This window comes from Heptranchias perlo, chromosome 2 (assembly GCF_035084215.1).
Source record: "Heptranchias perlo isolate sHepPer1 chromosome 2, sHepPer1.hap1, whole genome shotgun sequence".
NCBI lineage: Eukaryota > Metazoa > Chordata > Chondrichthyes > Hexanchiformes > Hexanchidae > Heptranchias > Heptranchias perlo.
In genome coordinates, this window is record NC_090326.1 from 81,260,129 (window position 1) to 81,281,974 (window position 21,846).

The window sequence follows — 21,846 nt, forward strand, 5'->3', positions numbered from 1 at the left end:
TGGTATGCTCAATAACGTTGTGTATGGCAGCATGGCTCTCGTTGTAGGCCCGCTCTGCACATGTGCATGCGTTCCAGACTGGGGCCATGAGCCACCTCGTGAGAGGATAGCTCTTGTCACCCAGTAGCCAACCTTTCACTTGCCGAGCCAGTTCAAAGATAGCTGGCACGTTGGACTGCCGCATAGTGAATGCGTCGTGGCTGCTCCCAGGTTATCAGGCATTGACCTCCATGATGCGCTGCGTGTTGTCACGCACCAAACACGCATTCACGGAGTGGGACCCCTTTCAGTTCATGAAAATGGCTGAGTTGAGATGTGCAGCATGCATGGCAATATGCGTGCAGTCAATGACACCCTGCATCATGAGGAAGCCTGCAATGCGAGCAAACCCTCGTGCTCGCTCGCTCTGCTTCTTTCTATCAAGAGGGAATGTGATGAATCTGTTGCGTAGCTCATATAGTGCCTCTGTGACCTCCCTTATGCAGGAGTGCACTGCACATTATGAGATGTTGCACATCTCGCCAGCAGAGGCCTGAAAGGATCCAGAGCCGTAGAAGTTCAGCACCACTGTTACCTCGACAGCCACAGGCAATGCTGTCCTTGCCCTGCTCTAATGTTGTAGTTGTGGCTGCAGCAGGTGACAGATCTCCATCACGACCTCTTTGGTGAACCTCAGCCTATGGATGCACTGATCCTCGCTCATCTGGTCTTAAGAGTGGTGTTCCCTGAAGGCTCTCATGGTATATGGCCTCCTACTCAGTGCACTGCGCCTCCTCCTCCTCCTCCTCCTTATCTCCCTCCTCGCAGCTTGACCTGCTCTTTGTGGCCTCTCTGCACGCTCCCAGTCATGTTCTATGCCCAGCGGGAGCCCTAGCAAACCATCCATGGTTGCCAGGAATCTTATTGATTACACCAACCATAGGCAGTACCTGCCAAACCGCCCTCAAATATACTTTATCAACTCTCTGAAAGTATAGGAAGCTTCAACAAACATGTCCTAGTCTATCAGCAGCTAGAAGCTATAATCCAGCAAGTAACCTGCAATAGCTGCATGATCCCTTTAAATAGCGCTGGTGGGGGGTCCACCAGGCATTCTAAGATATGTTCAGGTGTTCGTGGTTAAAACAACGCATTGAGTGAAGCGTTAAGTGCCAAAATGATGTCCATCACTCACAGCAATGCACACTGATCTAACGCATATTCTCCCTAATTTACATGCTGCTGGCATTCGTGTGCGCAAAACCCTTTACCAAGATGGCATCCGGCACATGTTGCGCGTGCAATCCGGACACCATTTTGGAACTTCAGGAGGCCGCTTAGCACCGAAACAATGGGCACTACACGGCCGAATTTCTAGCCTGAGATCTTCTTGTGGGGGCAGAGGGCATAGCTGAGGCACAAAATGAATATTTCGCATCGGTCTTCACTAGAGAAGAGGATGCTGCCATTGTGGCAATAAAGGAGGAGGTAGTAGCGATTTTGGATAGGATAAAAATAGATTTAAAAGATTGGCAGTACTCAAAGTAGAAAGGTCACCCGGTCCAGATGGGATGTATCTCAGGTTACTGAGGGAAGAAAGGGTGGAAATTGCGGAGGCTCCGGCCACAATCTTCCAATCCTCCTTAGATATGGGGGTGGTGCCAAAGGACTGGAGGATTGCAAATGTTACACCCCTGTTCAAAAAGGGGGAGAGGGATAGACCCGACAATTACAGGCAAGTCAGTCCAACGTCGGTGTTGGGGAAACTTTTAGGGACAATAATCCGGGACAAAATAAATTGGCACTTGGAAAATTATGGGCAAATAAATGAAGTCAGCACGGATTTGTTAAAGGAAAATCGTGTTTGACTAACTTGATTGAGTTCTTTGATGAAGTAATGGAGAGGGTTGATGAGGGTAGTGCGGTTGATGTGTATATGGACTTTCAAAAGGCATTTGATAAAGTACCACATAATAGACTTGTTAGCAAAATTAAAGCCCATGGGATTAAAGGAACAGTGGCAGTGTGGATAAAGGACAGAAAGCAGAGAGTAGTGGTGAACGGTTGTTTTACAGATTGGAGGGAAGTATACAGTGGTGTTCCCCAGTGGTCAGTATTAGAACCACTCTTTTTGATACACATTAATGACCTGGACTTGGGTATACAGGGTATAATTTCAAAGTTTGCAGATGACACAAAACTCAGGAGTGTAGTAAACAATGTGGAGGATAGTAACAGACTTCAGGAGGACATAGACAGACTGGTGAAATGGGCAGACACATGGCAGATGAAATTTAATGCAAAGAAGTGTGAAGTGATGCATTTTGATAGGAAGAATGAGGAGAGGCAATATAAATTATTTTAAAGTGGATGCAAGAACAGAGAGATCTGGGGGTGCACATACACAAATCTTTGAAGGTGGCAGGACAAGTTCAGAAAGCAGTTAAAAAAGCTTATGGGATCCTGGGCTTTATTAATAGAGGCATAGGACCCGATATTAGGAGGGTTGCCAGCAGGGGGCCGACTGGGCACGTGGGTAACCCACCCAGTAAAATCAGTGAGTTCCCCACGCGATCGCAAATAAATTGAAGCCACTTACCTTGGCTTCCGGGTTTAAAGGGGCAGTCCTCCACTGATTGATGCTGCAGAAAGGAGCCAAAATTACAGCATGGAGCAGCCCCGGGGGAAGGCTGCTTCCAGGTTTAATGATGCCTCAGTCCAGGTCCTACTGGATGGGGTGAGGAGGAGAGGGAGGATAGAGATCTTCTTCCCAGCGGACGGGAGCAAGTGGCCTGCCTCTGCCACCACGAAGGCCTGGCTCGAGGTGGCAGAGGAGGTCACCAGCACTATCAACATATCACGCACCTGCATACAGTGCAGGAGGCGCTTCAATGACCTAAGTAGGTCAGCCGAAGTGAGTACACTTACTCATTCCCCTACACTCTGTCTGCCACATCACCGCCCCCACCCCACATCTCCTTCTGCACTGCCAACACTACTCTATCACATCACTCCTCACACCCACTCAAAGCTCATCCTCATCTTACCTGCATTTACTCACCTCGCCAGTACACATCCCACCACTACCACTCAACCCAATCCTCATACAATCTCATGGCTCTGTCTAATACTCACCCTCTCATACATCTCTTTCATGGTCAGCCTCACTCAACCTGCCACTACCTGTGCTGCAGCCACAGGGCATGCATCATGTGTGTGTAGTAGGAAGCATAAGGCAAACATGTCATGAGCATGAAGGGGATGCACAAGGGTGTTTGAGGGTTTGTCATGGTTTTTACTTATATTTGATTTCTGATCAACTCACATTACATGTTATATTGTCACCACTACTGCCACATTTTGGCCATTCTTGACTGGCTTATGCAATAATGCTCTTTCATGAGGTTCTCCATGAACACCCTTGATGCCACCCATTGGTCGTCCTCCAATGGAGTAATAAATGAAGCAATGGACCCCCCCCCCCCCCATCCTGATGGTGTGAGTGTAAGGGGGTCCACAAAGTAGGCAAATGTGTTTGGACAGCAGAGTTTAGGGTATGATTTAATAATTTGGAGTGTGGAGACAACGGTGTGGCAGGCAAAACATTGTCTGAGGTGACAGAGTGCCCTGCTGCAATGAATGAGGGTTTACCCCACACCTGTTAAATGGACCTTTGCAGCTGCCACTGGCTGCTGGCTGCAACACATCTGTTTAAACAGGGAGTGTTTCCCCCAGCATGGGAAACACGCTCTGGGTAGTCCAAAATCCGAATCCTCCTAAAATCTCCAACTAATGAGGGCTGTAAACGACCTCAAGTACCCAGATAATGATCTTAAGTGGGATCCCGCCGGCTTTGATTGCCGATGGGAGTCCCACATGCGGGGGCTGCACGCGCACCAATTCGCATCATTGGGGAACCCGGAAGTGGGCGGGTTGGAGCCGGGCTCCGGACCCTCTCCGGGAATCCCCAATTTTACGAGCCCCCCGCCACGAACGCACCCGCTCAGCCATCTGAAAATTGACCAAAGTAAGGAAGTTACGCTAAATCTTTATGAAACACTGGTTAGGCCTCAGCTGTGGTATTGTATTCAATTCTGGGCACCACAATTGAGGAAGGATGTCAAGGCCTTAGAGAGGATGCAGAAGAGATTTACTAGAATGGTGCCAGGGATGAGGGACTTCAGTTATGTGGAGAGACTGGGGAAGCTGGGGTCGTTCTCCTTAGAACAGAGAAGGTTGAGAGGAGATTCGATAGGGGTGTTCAAAATCATGAACGGTTTTGACAGAGTAAATAAGGAGAAACTGTTTCCAGTGGCAGAAGGGTCTGCAATCAGAGGACATAGATTTAAGATGATCGGCAAAAGAGCCAGAGACGACATGAGGCGACATTTTCTTACACAGTGAGTTGTAATGATCTGGAATGCACTGCCTGAAAGGATGGTGGAAGCAGATTCAATAATAACTTTAAAAAAGGGAATTGGATAAATACTTGAAGGGAAAAAATTTACAGGGCTATGGGGAAGGAGCTGGGGAATGGGACTAATTGGATAGCTCTTTCAAAGAGCCGGAACAGGCATGATGGGTCAAATGGCCTCCTCCTGTGCTGGAGCTACAATGATACTATGTTACCTTAAATGGTCAGATTTTAAATGGTGTCGAGGAGAAGAGGGACCTTGGTGTGTGATCACCTGAGTTGTGCCCTCCTACATCCTAGGAATTGTGACCCCAAAGTAAATAGAGGTAATTTAAACCTAACCCACCCGGCGAGAAACTGACAGGATCAGATTGAGCGCTCATTTTATCTCTGCCCAATTTTACTTTCCACTGACTTCATCAGCGCCTGATCCGATCCTGTCACCTTGCCGACGAGCGGGTTGGGTTAAAATGTCCCCTTATATTGTTTTGCACAACTTCTTGCACAAGTCCTTGTAGGGTCTGTAGAGAGTTAATGAATCTTTCTATGAGTCCTTTTGCAGAAAAATGCTAGTTATTTGCTGGGGTGAGAAAGTCATAACTTCATACTTCAATCAGTTCTCTCTGTTTGCTTAAAGTTCAACTACAATTATATTTAGAGGCGAGTTCCCTTTGATAAGGAAGGCAGGTGTATAATGGTGTTGAATCATTCTGTATGCTACATCACCATCCTGCTCCTATATGCCCATATATGGCTGAAAATAATCAGTTGTGACCTGTTAAAAAAAACTCTGGGACCTTCCCACTGGATTCTAATCATGATGACTCACATTGAAATACTGTCATTCCTTCAAGGGTACTTCCCATATATTAACTTCAACAATAAAGCCACATTTATCTAGTCACTCTTTAATGTGCCAAATTTCAACAGAGACACTGGGAATACTGTTTAATTATTTGTCAACTACTGGAAAATGATAGGTTGTATGTTTAATTTGCAAAATACTGTCATTGCTACGCTTCTTTACACAGAGCAGTGACAGAACGTATTCATTGTTCAGGGGATCATGACATAAAATCCTACTGTGCTGCAAAACCAAGAATTCTTTGTTGATTGTTCTGAAATACAAACCCTTGACTGACCCTTCAGTCATCAGCCATTCATTTTTACTGAATTCAGCTTGAGTCACTACTATCACAACAGAAAGGAAATTGCTCAAGAACTTTAAAAACAAAGCAATTTAACACACTATTGAAATATATGGAGAGGGAATTCAGACCTGATATTTACACACTGTGTGGGTAAAAATGCTGTCTTTATTGGTGTGGAGATTTCCCTACCATGACGAAGTAAATGTAAGACACTCAGTACATAGTCTGCAAAAAAAAACTGTAGCTTATTTTCCAGAACCATATAACAAGGCAATTTATTTACTGTAGGACAGATTCTGAAAGTTTAAAACACCAGGAATTCTTTGTTCGTTCTCCTCCACATACAATGAGCAATGAGCTAAAGCCAACATAGCCCACAGGGGAGGTATTCAGGATGTTAGGTCTTTTAACAACACATTGCATCATCCCTTCTGTAACCTTCCCCTTTCCCACAGCCTGTAGAACACCCCCATGCAATCTTTGTCCATTTCTTTTGCTCACATTCCCTACATCAGTTACATTCATACTATTCTCATAAGCATGAGAGAGAGAGAGATACTGTACACTATCATGTCCAGTCTATGGGCATAGTAATTAATTCTGTCAATATTAGTTAAATATATCTAATGCAGGAATATCAAATATTACCTCACAAAGCTGATTATACAAAATCTCAAGGCAGAGAGGTTCACCAACCAGGAGCGCATATCAAGAATTCCGACATATGCTACCCACAATTTTCCATCCATTATTTTTATGCTTCCTGTCCTGTAAAAGTTGCCCTTTTGTGCCAAGACTGAATTGTCAGCCCTACATCACACATGACCCACGCCCAATTAAAAAATGTGCATTCCCCCTCCTGTAAAAGCTACCAGATCAGGGTACATTTTGCGAGGCTGTGCTCCAGGCATGGAGCCTTGTTCAACAGGAGTACGGATCAGAGAATCAGACACAAAGGTCAGTGTGTCTAATTTGCAGCATTCCCAATTTTAAAATCGGGAATGCTGCGGATTGGGTGAGTTAACCTCCACGACCGATTCTCCTACCCTGCTCCCATAGACAGTAGCTTCACCTTGGAGTTGCAGAGCCTCACCAAATTTATCCTGTATAACATGCACTCATAAATAATACATGCACGAGGTACCTTATCAGTGAAATAACTTATATCTATTTATTATATATTAAAAATGCTGATCTAATAAAAACATTCCATTGCAAATACATCCTACGTCAGGCTGTGTCAATGGGAAAGCCCATTTTAAAAGTATCAGTATTTACATTACACCTGTAAGTGGTACTGTTATTTCCCAATTTCCATTTTAAATCTGTTATGGTAACATTAGGTAGAAAGGCTAGAGCTGATATTAATAATAAATTCTTGTTAATAACCCTGCACTGCCACATACTTGTCACCTGGTGGCTCTGCGACAGACTATTGATTCCACCAGATAATGTCAAGAAGTTTAATAACATTTTGTAAACCCTGTTCACCATGTCAGAAAGCTTAGGTGGACATTCAGGAAAAGCGATGTGACACCCCATTAAAAGCAGAGTCTCCTGCCTCCTCCCTCCTCGCATCATCTCATGCAGGCAATCTTCTCACAGGCCTGAAATATATCCCGTTAAAGTTTCCCATCCCATCAGGACACTGTCAATGCCTGCCTTTGAAAGCTAACATCAGTAGTTATTTTTAGTGGAAAATTAGGGTGAGGGAAGATCTAGAAAACCCCCCACCTCTCCGTAACTGAGAAAAAAATTGAGGCGGGGGAAAGGAAGCACAGTGTACCACCCACTGAGTTGAAATAGTGAGACAAACATTGGGCCCTCAAAGTCAATATCTGAGTCCTCTTCAAAGCTCCTGGCTTCACCTCCCGAATATGATGGAGTGCCTCCCACTGTACCTCAAGCTCAGTAATTTTGAGTCTGAGTGAATGCAGCTGGAGATATTTCCTGCAAGTGTGTTTGCCCTGGATGCTGAAACCATCCAGGAACTCCCACATTCAGCAAGATTCCCACAACACAAGTTGCAGCTGTCCTGCCATTGTGACCCTCTTAAATTTTATCTCATTTATGTTCTGGAAAATATAAAAAAATTAAACATATAGCACATGGTATAAAAATCCATGAATCTAATCATATATAATACCGTGGCTTGTCCCAGTATAGGGCAAACTCACTCCACAATGTTTCCCTCTGCTCCCCTTTCCTGTGGCTAGTTTACTGCAATTTTAGTCACATTCAAAAAGCAAAAGTGTACATACCAATCACTGTACGACACACCAATACTAATTATAGAAAAAGAAATCTTGTAGTTATCTGTCCTGGCTCTGAACTTCAGGCTAAATGTCCCTTCATTGTCCAAATATTCAATTGATCCAAAACCAAAACTCCCTCCCTTAAATGTCTCATGCCTTTGTCTTTTACTAAAAATAAACAGCAGGCAGGTGGGTAGAGGGAATCATTCAGTAATGGATCTGAAGACTAAATATTAAAATTATTCCCATTCTGTGCTAAATCTGAGCTGGTCTCAGCCAGGACAGTAGTTGACCAATACAATTGGCCAAAACTCCTCTGGACTAGGGAAGTGAAAAATTAGCCAGAATTCCTGTTCCTGATTACTATCAAGTGTGTCCTGCTGGAAAGTATGTGTGGATGTTGGGCAAGGACAGGGTTGGACTTATTAGCCTAGGAACTCAATGGTGTGCACCTGTTTTACAGATGCAAAATGGACGCCCAAGCATCCAATATGGCGGAAGGGGCACACACGTTCATTACCTGCTAGAAGTGCACCACTCGCCATTTTGGTAAAGGCAGAAAAAAAGGCATCCCGGGCTCATGCCCGAAACAGCCATTAGATCCTTTGCATATGCAAATACGGGGCCTCAAACCTGTTTGAAGTCCCCTATCCAAAAGCTGCCCTGAACACAGCTGGCACCAGGCCGGCTGCGATCAGGAAAACATGGTTTACATGCTGTGTAACCAGAGAACGCTGGAGGCCGCCACCAGAGAAGTAAATTTGTTGAAAAATGCTTACCTGAATGTCGAGCCAAGAGGAACAGGATTGCTCTACCCGGGTCCACTGCAGTGCCGGACTGTTGTCAGCTCCCTCCCGATCACCTCCTCTCCCCCCCCACTTACATTCCCCTCCTTTCTGAACGCTTCCCCCACTTCCCGATCATATCATACCCTCCCTCCCAATCGCCTCCCCCCCACCGCCTGCACGTCCCCCTCCTTCCCGATTGCCTCCCCTCCCTCCCGTACGTTCCCCTCCCTGCCAGCGTCGCAGTAGCCCAAAATTGAAATCCTCTTCACCGGAAAGCTGCCTGGGGATGGCCAGCAGGCATCTGCAACTTGCCAGTTTGATGTAAATGAAGCCTGAGGCCCATTATAGGGTGCAGGATCGTTCCCTGCACTCAGTTCACTCCGGCAGGCCAATACAATCTAATTTCTAGGGCACTGTTCAAATAGTCTGTCGACACTCTTTTTCTAGGCTCATCTATGAATAAAAGGCCATTCAAGTGAGGTACAGGAGGGTGGTTCATGTGTTCATGCACAAACCCAACAAGAGCCAAAACCTTCAAGATAGGAGGGATGCAAACAAAAAAAACTACTGAACAAAATTAAACCTTTGCTTGGTGCTTCCCAGAATAATGTGGCCAGGATTGGGAAGTTATTATACAAGGAATTGAGAATACAAAAGGACACCTGTAACTAAGTGCTATTTGATTTAACTCAGCCTATAACTTGCAGACTGGTTCCAACAGTAAAACACATTTCCATGTTATTTTTATTGTCTTCCAAGAAAGTTGTTTGGTCATTTCAAGCTGCATTCTCATTCTCATTCATACAACGTGCCTGCATCTATTTCACAGGAAATGAGATATAGTTGAACACCTCTGCCACTGGAGTCGATATCTATCCCTGCAGTATGTACTATCCACAGGTTGCACTGGAGCAACTCACCAAGCATATTTTGACAGGATATTAAAGTCAATGGAAATTGAAATTGGGAGTGATATAAAACGGGCTGCCGACTCGCTATCATCCATTTTACGCACATTATTATCGCACAAAGTCAAAATCTAACCCAGAGAGAGAGAGCTGAAGCTGCACCTAAAGGTTGAAAAGGAGGAACACTATCTGGGGAGTCTGCAATGACTAAGACCCCAAGATTCTCTGAAACTGCAGTGGAGATAATGCTGGCAGAGATAAGGGCAAGAAGACAAAGGCTCTTTAGCACTCAGGGAGTCATGGCCCAGAAAAGGATGTGCAGGCCGTCTGGATGGAGGTGGCACTAGCAGTCAGTGCTATTTCTACAACCTCATGAACAGCTATTCAGTGCAAGAAACATTTTAATGACCTCTCCAGGCTGGCCAAGGTAAGTGAAGGCACGAATGTCCATGCAGATGCTGAGATGGTGCTGGAAGCATGATTCACCTCCATATCATCTGGGACCGCACAGTATAAATAAATGAAACTCATAGTAGGCACAAGAGATCCCTACCATTCACCTCAAGGGTACACCTCCTCTCCTACTGTCACAGAGCGCTTATACAACTGTGATCTTTTGCTGTCTGCCGACATTGGGGTGCGCCAACAGCACATGTACCAACTGGAAGGCCCAAAGCTGCCTGAAATTGGTCCTCGGGCCTCATTAACATTATACTAACTGTTGGGCTGCCTGTCTCTCCAGCAGCAGCCCAAAGGTAAGTGCCAGGAAGGTGATTGGAGCGGCAACAGGGAGGGGTGGGGGTGGGGGGGCGATTGCAAGGATTGTAGAGTTAGGGGAGCACTCCTGCTCTTTCTGGCTCCACAGGAATGCTTTTTAAAAAAAGCTTAGGCTGCAGCGGCCGCTGAAGAATCCTGAACGGAACAGGCCCGGCACCAGCTCTGCTCAATCCAAACCAATTTCTGCATGGAAGCCCCTCACTTACAGGGCTTAACGCCTGTTTTAGGTGGCCATCCAGGATGCCTGCAAAGCCATCTTTACCAATATGGTGGCACCTGTAACGCAGGCAGAGATCAGACGCGGGACGTTGTGCCCCGAAATTGGTCCTTCTTGCCCCAATTTTTTTGCACAGACAACGGGTGAAACAAGGATCAATTTGTACCTCATTATGATGAATTGAAGGGCCTTTTCCTATTGCTTAGTCACACCTTTTGATTCTAATGTTAGAGAGCACGTACTGAAAATGAATGTCCTTCGTGTCCCTCACAGGTGCTGAAAGCTTAAAGAAAAAAATTATCTGATGAGCAGCCTGGCACCTCCAGATGGACCCGTCCTCCTAGTCGACCTGCTTTCACGCAACTCACAAACCATTAGCTCAACTGAGCCCATGCCCGGCACTAGTGGGCTGAAAGATGTAGGTGCAAATGTCACTGCTTCTCATGACAGTGACAATGTGCCAGCATCAGTGCAGTCTCTTCCAATGCTAGCACAGGAGGAAACTTCTGGTCCGGACCTAGTAGGCATTGGATGTGCAAGCAACACGGCACTGGAATCAGATCCTTCAAGGACTGAGATGATTGCTGCCTTAGTCCTGCCATCGGTACAGTCCCAGCCATAAAATGCACAACCTCCTGACACTGAAGTAGCACCATGTAGGAATAAAAGGTTAAGGTGGAAGAATCGCAAGAATTAGGCCCCTCAGTAGGCATGACAAGGAAGCTCTGAAAATCCTGGGCAGACACACTGGTGAGGCTATGGGAGACAGAGAAGTTGGAAGATAGCTGTCATGCTCATGTTGGTAATGGGACAGAACACTTATACAACTGTGAGTTTTTGCTGTCTGCTGTCATTGAGAAACAATTTTAGGCACAAAGAGTAGTCGCAGTAATAAGATGTAGTGATAGTAGTATGGGACATCGAAGAGACAAGATGATAGTAATCATGTACATTTCTGGCAATTCAGTGTTATTATATATTTTTTCCAGGAAGGCCACCTCTTGTGTGGTGACTAATGTTCATAACTCCTCTCACACAGAGGATATTAGAGGTATTATAGATGAGCTGAATGGTTGCCTGAGAGCAAAGCAAGGGACCATTGCAAGAAATTAGGGATTGTCTGCTGCCTGATGGCACCTGCTACCGGCAGCAGGATGTCTGGGCCTACCTCCTCTCTTATATTCATCATATATAAGTCTGAGTTGTGATGACAGCATGGCATTACTCTAGAGATGAGTTATGCACCTCAAAATGGTGTGCACCTCATGGCATCAGCTTCAGGTTTGGCGTAGCAGATGCCTTGCCCACTTTGTGCCCATTTTGGACGCTAATTGAAAATCCAACCCTGCAGCTTCATAGTAGTGGAAGTGACTCCCAGTCGAAACAGTTTTGCAGAATCGAACTCCTTTATAGTGGCGACGATTTTCAGGGGAACTACATTGCCAGAACCGTGGAGAAATCTCAGAAAGCACTTCGCAATGCCAAAAATGGAAATCACAGTGGCCAGTTTTAGGAATGGAGTTTCATTGGAGGGCCTCTCCGCTCCATGTTATTTTCCAGACTGCCTGAAGATTGCCCAAAAACGGATTTTTTTTTAAAGGAAAATCTCGGCTTTTGCCTCATCCCTACATCTATCCGAGTTTGCACCTGGTGCTCTGGATAATTATGCAAATGAGCGTACACCCGAGAATTAAGTGTTATTTGCCACTTGCTCTTTCATGCAACGTTTGCATCAGTTCTTAAACATTTAGAACCGGAAGATGAAAATTAGCCCCACAGAATGGGGAAGAGAGCAGGATAAATGAAGGATAGGATGAATAGATGCAAAGTGTTTAAAATGGTTTATTTTTATTTACTTTGTTGTTGTAAATATTTATTTTAATTCTATAACGTTAATATTACAACAATAATAAAGCTGCTTCTGTAAGGAGCTTCAATCCAGGCTGGTAGGCTATGGAAACTCACAGGGTTGGTCATATCATGTACGAAGACAACGGCATGGACAGTCCTGTAGTAGTGCTGCACCATGCTCTTCCGAAAAAGTTCCTGGTCGGCTGTATTTTTTCTCTTGTTTCAGCATCATTCTGTGAACAATAAACTAAAAAAAAAGCCAATCTAGGTTAACTTGTACTAGAAAAGAGATTCTCCTTCAACCTGTCTTTGTGAAGCTAAGAATTTATAGGTAGTACCACCATTTCTTTTAAGACTTATCTTTAAGAATGATGTAGTATATCACATTATGACAAAAACCAGCTTTAAATTTTGCATGAATCCTAGAATGCATCCCATCATCATTGCAGGGTTCTCAGTTTAACATTATCTCTTGTATAATGCTACTAGACATTGATTGCCAGGAGTTTCGTATTACATTTTGTGCTTATGTAGGGGGACTTTCTCTGGATCAAGCACCTTTTTATAGCATGTGAATTGCTTTTCTCCCATGGATAGTATTACAATAAGGGTAAAGGTTAACTTCTGCACATCATTCTGTCAAATTGGAAGAATCTTGTTTAAAATACCACGGTATTACTATTATTTTTATATTGTTGTACCAGTGCTAACCCCATTATTAACTCTGTAACTGATAGAAATGCCTTTCATCCCTGGAGCAAAACATTTTTTAGTGTTGATGTAACAATTGCATTCGGACCAGAGAATTCAATGTTATGGAGGAGGAGAGTCAGCTTTGGAAGTTCATTATCGATATTTTTAGCGGTTCAAAAATAGCTTTCCCAGTGACCAAAACAGCAGTAGTTAGTGCAACTCATGGCCCTACACCAACAAATTATATCATTTTTAAAAATAGGGAGGACTACAATAGGATAATTATTTTTTAAAAATCTCTTTGTTCCCAATTTTTTTCACCTCCTTTCCTGGAGGTGCTGTGATATGGCTGTGATATTACCCCTTTATTAACTCATCCAAGGATCAGTCTACACCTATCAGCTTCAGCAATGATTGTCGGCAGACTATTTGACTGTGGGAGGCTTGAACTGAGCTCAGTGCTGTCTTCATCTAATACACAGACACACACGCGCACGCACACACACACAGGCGAACACAGAAGCACACACACAGACACATGCACACACACACACAAGTTCCTCTCCAAGTCACACACTGTCCTGACTTGGATATATATCGTCATTCCTTCATCGTCGCTGGGTCAAAATCCTGGAACTCCCACTGTGGGAGTACCTTCACCACATGGACTGCAGCGGTTCAAGAAGAAGGCCCACCACCACTTCTCAAGGGCAACTAGGAATGGGCAATAAATGTTGGCCTAGCTAGTGACATCCATATTCCAAGAATGAATATTAAAAAAACATTTCAAAAAGGTGCACTGGATAGTGATTTGAGCTGGAACCCTGGCTTTTTTTTGCCTTTCCTTAGTCTAGGGAATGCCAAGGAGTGGAATTAACATTAATTCTTTTAGTTCTGAATCTGAGCTGCTATGCAGAATCACGCTGACTGGAGCTTGAAGCATTTCTCAGTAAGTGGGAGGTAAAATTAAAAGGCACTGCAATACCCAGAGCCCCGTAGCAGGTGTTTGTATGGAGAATTGATGGTTCTCCAGGAGCAGACTGTGTGGAAAGCCTTGTAATGGCAGAAGTGTAAAGACCAACTTTAAAAGAAAGCAAGGGTGTAAGTCATAAAAACTTAGAGAAAGTCAAAAATGAAACAGATGTAAAATTTTAGCAACAAATCAGTCACACTTGAAAAGCCTCTCAGATTTTGCTATTTTCTATATGAAGAAAGAAGTGAGATGAGAGCTTCTTCTAACTACAAATGAATGCAGAGAGTATCCACAAATCTCAACCGACCCGAAGCTGGCTAGTTTCATCGAGCCAAGGTCATAGCAAAATTCATTGGGTTTGGATTTTAAAAACACTTTGTTCAGCTGTGAAATGCATACTTAACAAACTGAGCCAAATTTTGATTTACTCACTAAACTGGAGGAGGAAGTGATCTTCATGGTTCAAAACAGGTTCAGATTTCATTAGTTTGGCCAAACCAAGCAATGAATCTGATCCTATTCACTCATCAGTACTTCTCACTCAAGCTAGTTGGTACCAACAGACTATTGTTAGTCAGATAATGCAGGGAGCTGACGCAGAAGTATGTTACCTGATTATTTTGCAGGTATGGGAAATTTAGGATTTAGGGCAGATTTTATCTTTTTTGATATTGGAAAATAGAATCACAGTCATAATCTATTTGGGAAATTTGGGAAGTACTAAATGTCAGAAAATGTCACTTTAAAGTGCTAAAGAAAACACACGGAGACATCTAGCTGCAGTAAAAGGATATTGCATTCTCATCATGGGCTGTACCTTCAGTAATCATGGCATTTTCAGATTTTTTTCTTTTTGCAGCTTTCGTGTCTTTATCTTAAAGTGCAAATTTCAGTCTCTGTTGCCATTAGGGACAAATAGTGATCTGTCCTTATTTCCAGTTTATCTTGATGGGAATACCAGAATAACCAAAAAAATACCCTCAGAAATGTGAAAAGCCATCAAGATAAATACTGGGTATAAGAGATGCTTTGATTGCTGACAGTTAATGTATGAGTAGATTTTACATATTTGCATTTCCAGCACAGTGCATAGCCCAAAGATGCACATCAGGAATTTGGTAGGTTCTGCACAATTTTCTGCCCATTAAAATGAATGAATGGAAACTCCTGTAGAACCCGCTGATTTCTGCGCCCAAATTCCTGAAGTGTGCTTCTGCCACACGAGCACTTCACTGGAGCACAAATTTGTAAAAGTTACCCTATAGTTCTTAGATTACATAACAAACCAAGTAATCTTATGCAAATCTAATTTAAACCTCCATTTTACATCTTTCTGCTTGTATTTTAACCATTTTATATCCTATCTCTCTTAATAAAAATCAGATCATGTAATAATATTAAGGAACAATAATATACTCACAACAGGGACAATGCAGAGAACAATATTTGCATATTTAGCCGTAGGATGACACATCCTAAATGCAGTGTAAGGACAAAAAATAGTGACATGTTCAAATAAATGCTGCTTGTTAAGTTAAGATGCTGATCATCTCAAATATCCCATTGATAAATGCAGATCGATCAAAATCCTAGTCAGGTGCAAAAGCTACCAGTGAGCAGCTAGTAAGCACGATAAAGCCAACTAATCAAATTGTTCAAATCTGCAGCAGAAAATAACTAAATTGTTAAGTTTTTGAAACTGCTTTCGGTGGCCATGTAGATTTCTGACTCATAGATGTATGTATATGGATAACTAACAATTAACACAAAACAAGCATGGAAGATAAACTGACATGCAAACAAAAAAAGCCTTTAACTTCCCCATTTAATTGCCTGTACAGTGTTCCAAATTGCTGGAAGAACATTTTTGTCCAGAGATGTTCTCTGCCTAATGAACCTGGACATGAATGTTGCTGCTTTTCTGAGCTTGAATGGATGAACTAGTCTTTGGTGTCTGGTTCCTCCCCTTGTAATTCAGCCCTTTGTGTAGGCCTGATTTGAATGCTGTACGCACTATTTTACAATGGATTCTATTGTTTCTCCTTTTTTTCTGTCACGTGGGAGTAACTTTAATCCCATACGCCTGGGGAACCCAGGAGATGGGGTGGGGGGGACAGATAAAATTGCCCAGGTTACTTATCCACCAAGGTGGACCAAGCCTCCTTTCAACACTATCAGTGGCCGTCCAGTGTGTTCCACCAGTCAGCCACCCAATTCTAGCCCAAGTTGTTATAATATAGTTGATCTCCTGTGGCATTACTCACAGACAAAAAAAAATTGCTCTTTCTGTAATTGTTCCTGTGCTTCTTTCCCACACTCTAATTCTTTTTCTGTTGCTTTCTCTTGGGGGGATTTTAACTGCCCAGCATAAATAAGATCAAAGCGGTCTACTTAACGCTCTTTTCTCTAGATAGGACACAGAAGCTAATTTTACGGCCGACTGGGTGGAGCGCATCATGGATTCTACGCTGAGTAGCAGTTGTTAGATTAGGTGCGGAGATCCTCCAAGATAAGAATAAACCTTATTTTTTGGGGTCCAGGAGGAGAAGGAGTGCTCCTTCAGACCCCATAAAAATAGCTTGGGCCACTGCTGCAGCATGCCCTCATCCTTCCATGTTACTGAAACCCTCCTGACCCTGTCCTCGACAACTCATCTTGCTGCCATCCAGGAAGTCTCCAGGCCACCCAATATTGCATCAGCCCAAACCTGGCAAGCTGCCTCTCTGGACACCTGTTTAGGGTGCGCAGCTCGATGGCTCCATTTAAATCAAGCCAAACCATTAAAATGGACCGGGTCTTCTGCTGCACCTCCTGGTATATCTGCCCGTGAGTTTTGTTGGCTGACCTCCCGGGAGTTAAATTTTCCTCTTCTCTCTTCATGTCCCATCCTTTCTCTCTAAAATATTTCTCACTTTGGTGTTTGTAGCTCTCTGTCCTATTATTTTTCTCATTGTTTGCTTCCCCTCTGTCTTCTCACTCTCATCTGTGTGTCTTCAGTACCTTTGTGTAGCTTTCACACATATTCCTTTACTGATGTACTAATATCTATCTCTTACCTTTTTAAGGCTTGTGGTATGTGGCAGGATGGAAGGATTTGAGCACAAAATCTAGGCTGACACTCCAATTGCAGCACTGAGGGAGTGCTGCACTGTCAGAGGTGCAGTTTTTCAGATGAGATGTTAAACCAATGGGTGTAAAAGATCCCATGGCACTATTTTGAAGAACAGCAGGGGAGTTCTTCCCGCTGTCCAGACAAATATTTATCCCTCAACGAACACCATAAGACAGAATATCTGGTCATTATCACATTGCTGTTTGTGGGACCTTGCCGTGGGTAAATTGGCTGACGCATTTCCTACATTACAACAGTGACTACACTTCAAAAAATTCCTTCATTTGTACTTTGGGACATCCTGAGGTCATGAAAGATTCTATACAAATGCAAGTCTTTCTTTCTTTTTAACATGTACCAGATTGGAGCTGAAGTGTTAAGTGTTTGTTAATATCACCAGCGGTATCAGGCTATATTTTTAGACTATATTATTCATCATACTTATTTGTCATTCAAACTCTTAACAATGGTTTTTATTCAAGAGTTCCCCATCTTATTGACCCACTTTCCTATTCCTATATTTCTGTTTCCTTTTGTTCTCTGGTTCCTACCCACTCCATTTCTGCTTCTTTATGGGTTCTTTCTTACTGTTTAATGTAATCTGGATTTCCTTTCTTGTCATTATTTATTTACTATCTCTCTCATTTCTTTCCTTCCCTCATTAATTTATGTTATTGGATTTTTCTTCTCATTTCCAGTTTAGTCCCAATCTCTAGAGCAGTCCTGTGCTCCTTCTAGAATTTTCACACCCAGTGCAAGCTCTTGAATATATTGTACCATCTATACCCATCCCACAACTCAATGCCACTTTTCTGGAATACCACATGGATTGGGCAGCATTTTGAACTGCTACAGCGTTCAGGAGCAAAGGGATTTACATTGCGAGAGGACTTAAGGGGTTATTTTAACCCCACCACCACCACCATGGTGCAGATGGAGGTTAAGATGGCGGGGGTATTCTTGTCGCGCTCCCGATGTGTACATTGCTGCCAACACCACCCCCACCCCCCCCCCCCCCCCCATCTTAACTTTGCTGAAATCAGGTAACGGAAGACCACCTGTACCAGAGCAGCAGACACCTAATTTAAATTTAATTCCACTCCTACCTGCCGGAATTGATGTCATTCCTGCCAGTTTCAAGTGGGGTTCAATGTCGGGACATGCAAATAAAGCCTGTCATGCTCCCATGGGCCGGACGGATTGCCCCCACATCCCCGATTCCCAACCCAAGTTAAAATCAGGGCTTTAATGGCAACATGTGGGAGTTACAGACAACTGTTCAATTCAAACCAGCTAGTTTACAGGCTGCAGCTGATTAGTTTTCCTGAGATAAAGTTTTTCTTCTACAGTTAACACTCTGTTGACTACACAGTATATAGTGTCATTCTTCTCGACCTATCTGCAGCTTTTGACATGGTTGACCACACCTCTAATGCCTTTCCTCCATTGTCTAGCTGGGTGGGACAGCCCTTGCCTAGTTCCATTACTATCTATCCAGTCGAAGCTAGAGAATCACCTGCAATGGCTTTTCTTGCCATTCCCGCACCGTTACCTCTGGCCCCCTCCTATTTCTCATCTACATGCTGCCCCTCGGTAACATCATCCGAAAACATGTCAGGTTTCACATGTATGCTGACGACACCCAGCGCCAGCCTCTCTCGACCCCTGCACTGTTTCTGATTTGTCACACTGCTTGTCCGACATCCAGTACTGGATGAGCAAAAATTTCCTCCAACTAATTATTGGGGAGACTGAAGCCATTGCCTTTGGTCACCGCCACAAACTCCGTTCCCTAGCCACCAACTCCATCGCTCTCCCTGACCACTGTCTGAGGCTGAACCAGACCATTTGCAACCTCGGCATCCTATTTTGCCCTGAGATAAGTTTCCTACCACATATCCACTCCATCACCAAGACCGCTTACTTCCACCTCCGTAACATCGCCGGCCCACACCCCTGCCTCAGCTCATCTGCCCCTACTGCTGAAGCTCTCATCAATGCCTTTGTTACCTCTAGACTTGACTATTCCAATGCTCTCCTGGCCGGCCTCCCATCTTCCACCCTCTATAAACTTGAGCTCATCCAAAACTCGCACCAAGTCCTAGTCACCCATCACCCCTGTGTTCGTTGATCTCCATTGGCTCCCGGTCCGGGAACACCTCGAATTTAAAATTCTCATCCTTGTTTTCAAATCCCTCCATGGCCTCGCCCCTCCCTATCTCTGTAATCTCCTTCAGCCCTACATTCCACCAAGATCTCTGAGCTCCTCCAATCCCCAATTTTAATCACTTCACCATTGGTGGCCCTGCCTTTAGCTGTCTAGGCCCTAAGCTCCGGAATTCCTTCCCTAAATCTCTCTGCCTCTCCACCTCTCTCTCTCCTTCTTTAAGATGCTCCTTTAAACCTCTTTGACCAAGCTTGTGGTCATCAATAATATCTCCTTATGTGGCTCGGTGACAATTTTTTAACACTCCTGTGATGCACTTTGGGATGTTTTATTACGTTAAAGACGCTATATAAATGCAAGTTGCTGTTATTATTGTTCACAAGAGATGTCTAGACTGCATGATCTTTGGCTATGTTTCTCCAGGTTTCTGAATGAATGTCACAGGTCATCCTTAAAACATTTCCTTTGACTTATTAATGTCCTGTTCTTCAGCTGCCTATAAAATACAGTTTTGGGAAGCTGACTTTTGCCATTTATAGTGAGTACAGAGAAAGTTAATTTTTGGATTATGGAATTGGGAGGTTCGATTTCAACTTGGGGCGTGTTCAGGATGAGTGGGGGCTCAGGACGGGCGTAGCGGGCGGGAAAGCCTCACAGGGACTGGACCATTTTAAATCCAGGGCCACATTCAAATAATTCAGGACAGTCTCCTGCCCGAAACAGGGCTGGCGGGTGGTAGCAAAATTTGGGATTGGGAGCCCAAGGACGCAGGGACCAAAGCAAATGATCCCTGACATAAAATTAGTGCTGGACAGGAGCTTTGTAAGCCAATGCCTTCTACAGCCAAAATAATAATACCGGAGGAAAGCTAATTTCCATGATGCACTCCACCCTTCGCACATGATGCATGGAAATGGTAAGATTACAGTTTTTTGATCAGTCATATTTTAAACCATTCATTGACTTGGATTTGAGAGTAGTTAAAGTGTTCTTACACTTTTACTTCCTTTAGTCTGCAATAATTTTTTAATCTTTTGTAGGTACTTGAAGAATCGGCGATTGTGTTGGATTATTAATTTAATCAGTGAATGTACAACTCAGTCTATATATACACTTGCTAACAGAGAACATTCACACTATCCTTGAGTTTTTAAGTGTTATTTCTAGCTGCTTTATGTCTATTTTGTAAAATGATAACAACAGCAATTAATTCATTGTAAATGGAACCAGATCATTACTATTTCAAATGTAATTTGCAGCAGCTTTCTTCTGTCCTATTTCACAGCATAGTAACGTTGGTGGAATGCCACAGGAAGGAAGTGGTAGTTAAGATATTATTCTGGGGCACAATGACTGACTCTGAATGTCTCCTTCAGGGAAGACATGATAATGAGTGTTATGTTCTTGGGTTTTAACACTAGATATTTTCAGCGCCACAGACCTCTCCTATAAGCAAGCTATGAATCCCCCTGTTCTGGAGTGTACATTTTTCTGCCAAATATTGAGGTAAATGCAGTGAACTCAGGGATCAGCCAGAGAAACCGAGTCACAATATTCCAGCTTCCTATACCATGTTCCTTCATGTGATTTCCTTGACTTCGGTAGGGGGAAGAATAAATACTCCAGGCTGTGGTTCAGGCTATAAACTATTAATCATATTTCTTGAACATTAAACTGATAAACAAAACATACTGAACACAATCAATACGCTTACAGTAATTGCAGACTTTACTATTCTAGTTAGTATATCGTAAACAACAATGACACTTCTGCACTGACCGACAACACACCTGACGAAGGAGATAATCTCCAAAAGCTTGTGATTTTCAAATAAAACTGTTGGACTATAACCTGGTGTTGTAAGATTCCTTACAAATATAAAATTGAACAGTGAAGCACGGTCCCCAAAAAGTCTTATATGGCAGTTCGCTACCACAGAGTTTTTAAGTTGCCTTAATAACAACTTGTATTTTTATAGCGTCTTTAACGTAGTAAAACGTCCCAAGATGCTCACACGAGTGTTAACAAACTAAATTTGACACTGAGCCACATAAGGAGATATGGACAGGGCTTGGTCAAAGAGGTAGGTTTTAAGGAGTGTCTTAAAGGAGGAGAGGGAGGTAGAGAGGTGGAGAGGTTTAAGGTGGGAATTCCAGAGCTTAGGGCCCAGGCAGCTGAAGGCACGGCCGCCAATGTTGGTGTGATTAAAATCAGGGATGCCCAAGAGGCCAGAATTGGAGGAAAGCAGAGGTCTCGGAGAGTTGTAAAGCTGGAGGAGGTTACAAAGATAGGGAGGCGCGGGGCCATGGAGGGATTTGAAAACAAGGATGAGAATTTTAAATTTGAGGCGTTGCTGGAACAGGAGCCAATGTAGGTCAGCGAGCACAGGGGTGAAAGTTGAATGGGACTGGGTGCGAGTTAGTCAGCAGAGTTTTGGTTGAGCTCAAGTTTATGGAGAGTGGAAAATGGAAGGCTGGCAAGAAAGCTTTGAAATAGTCAAGTCTAGAGGTAACAAAGGCATGGATGAGGGTTTCAGCAGCAGATGAACTGAGGCAGGGGCA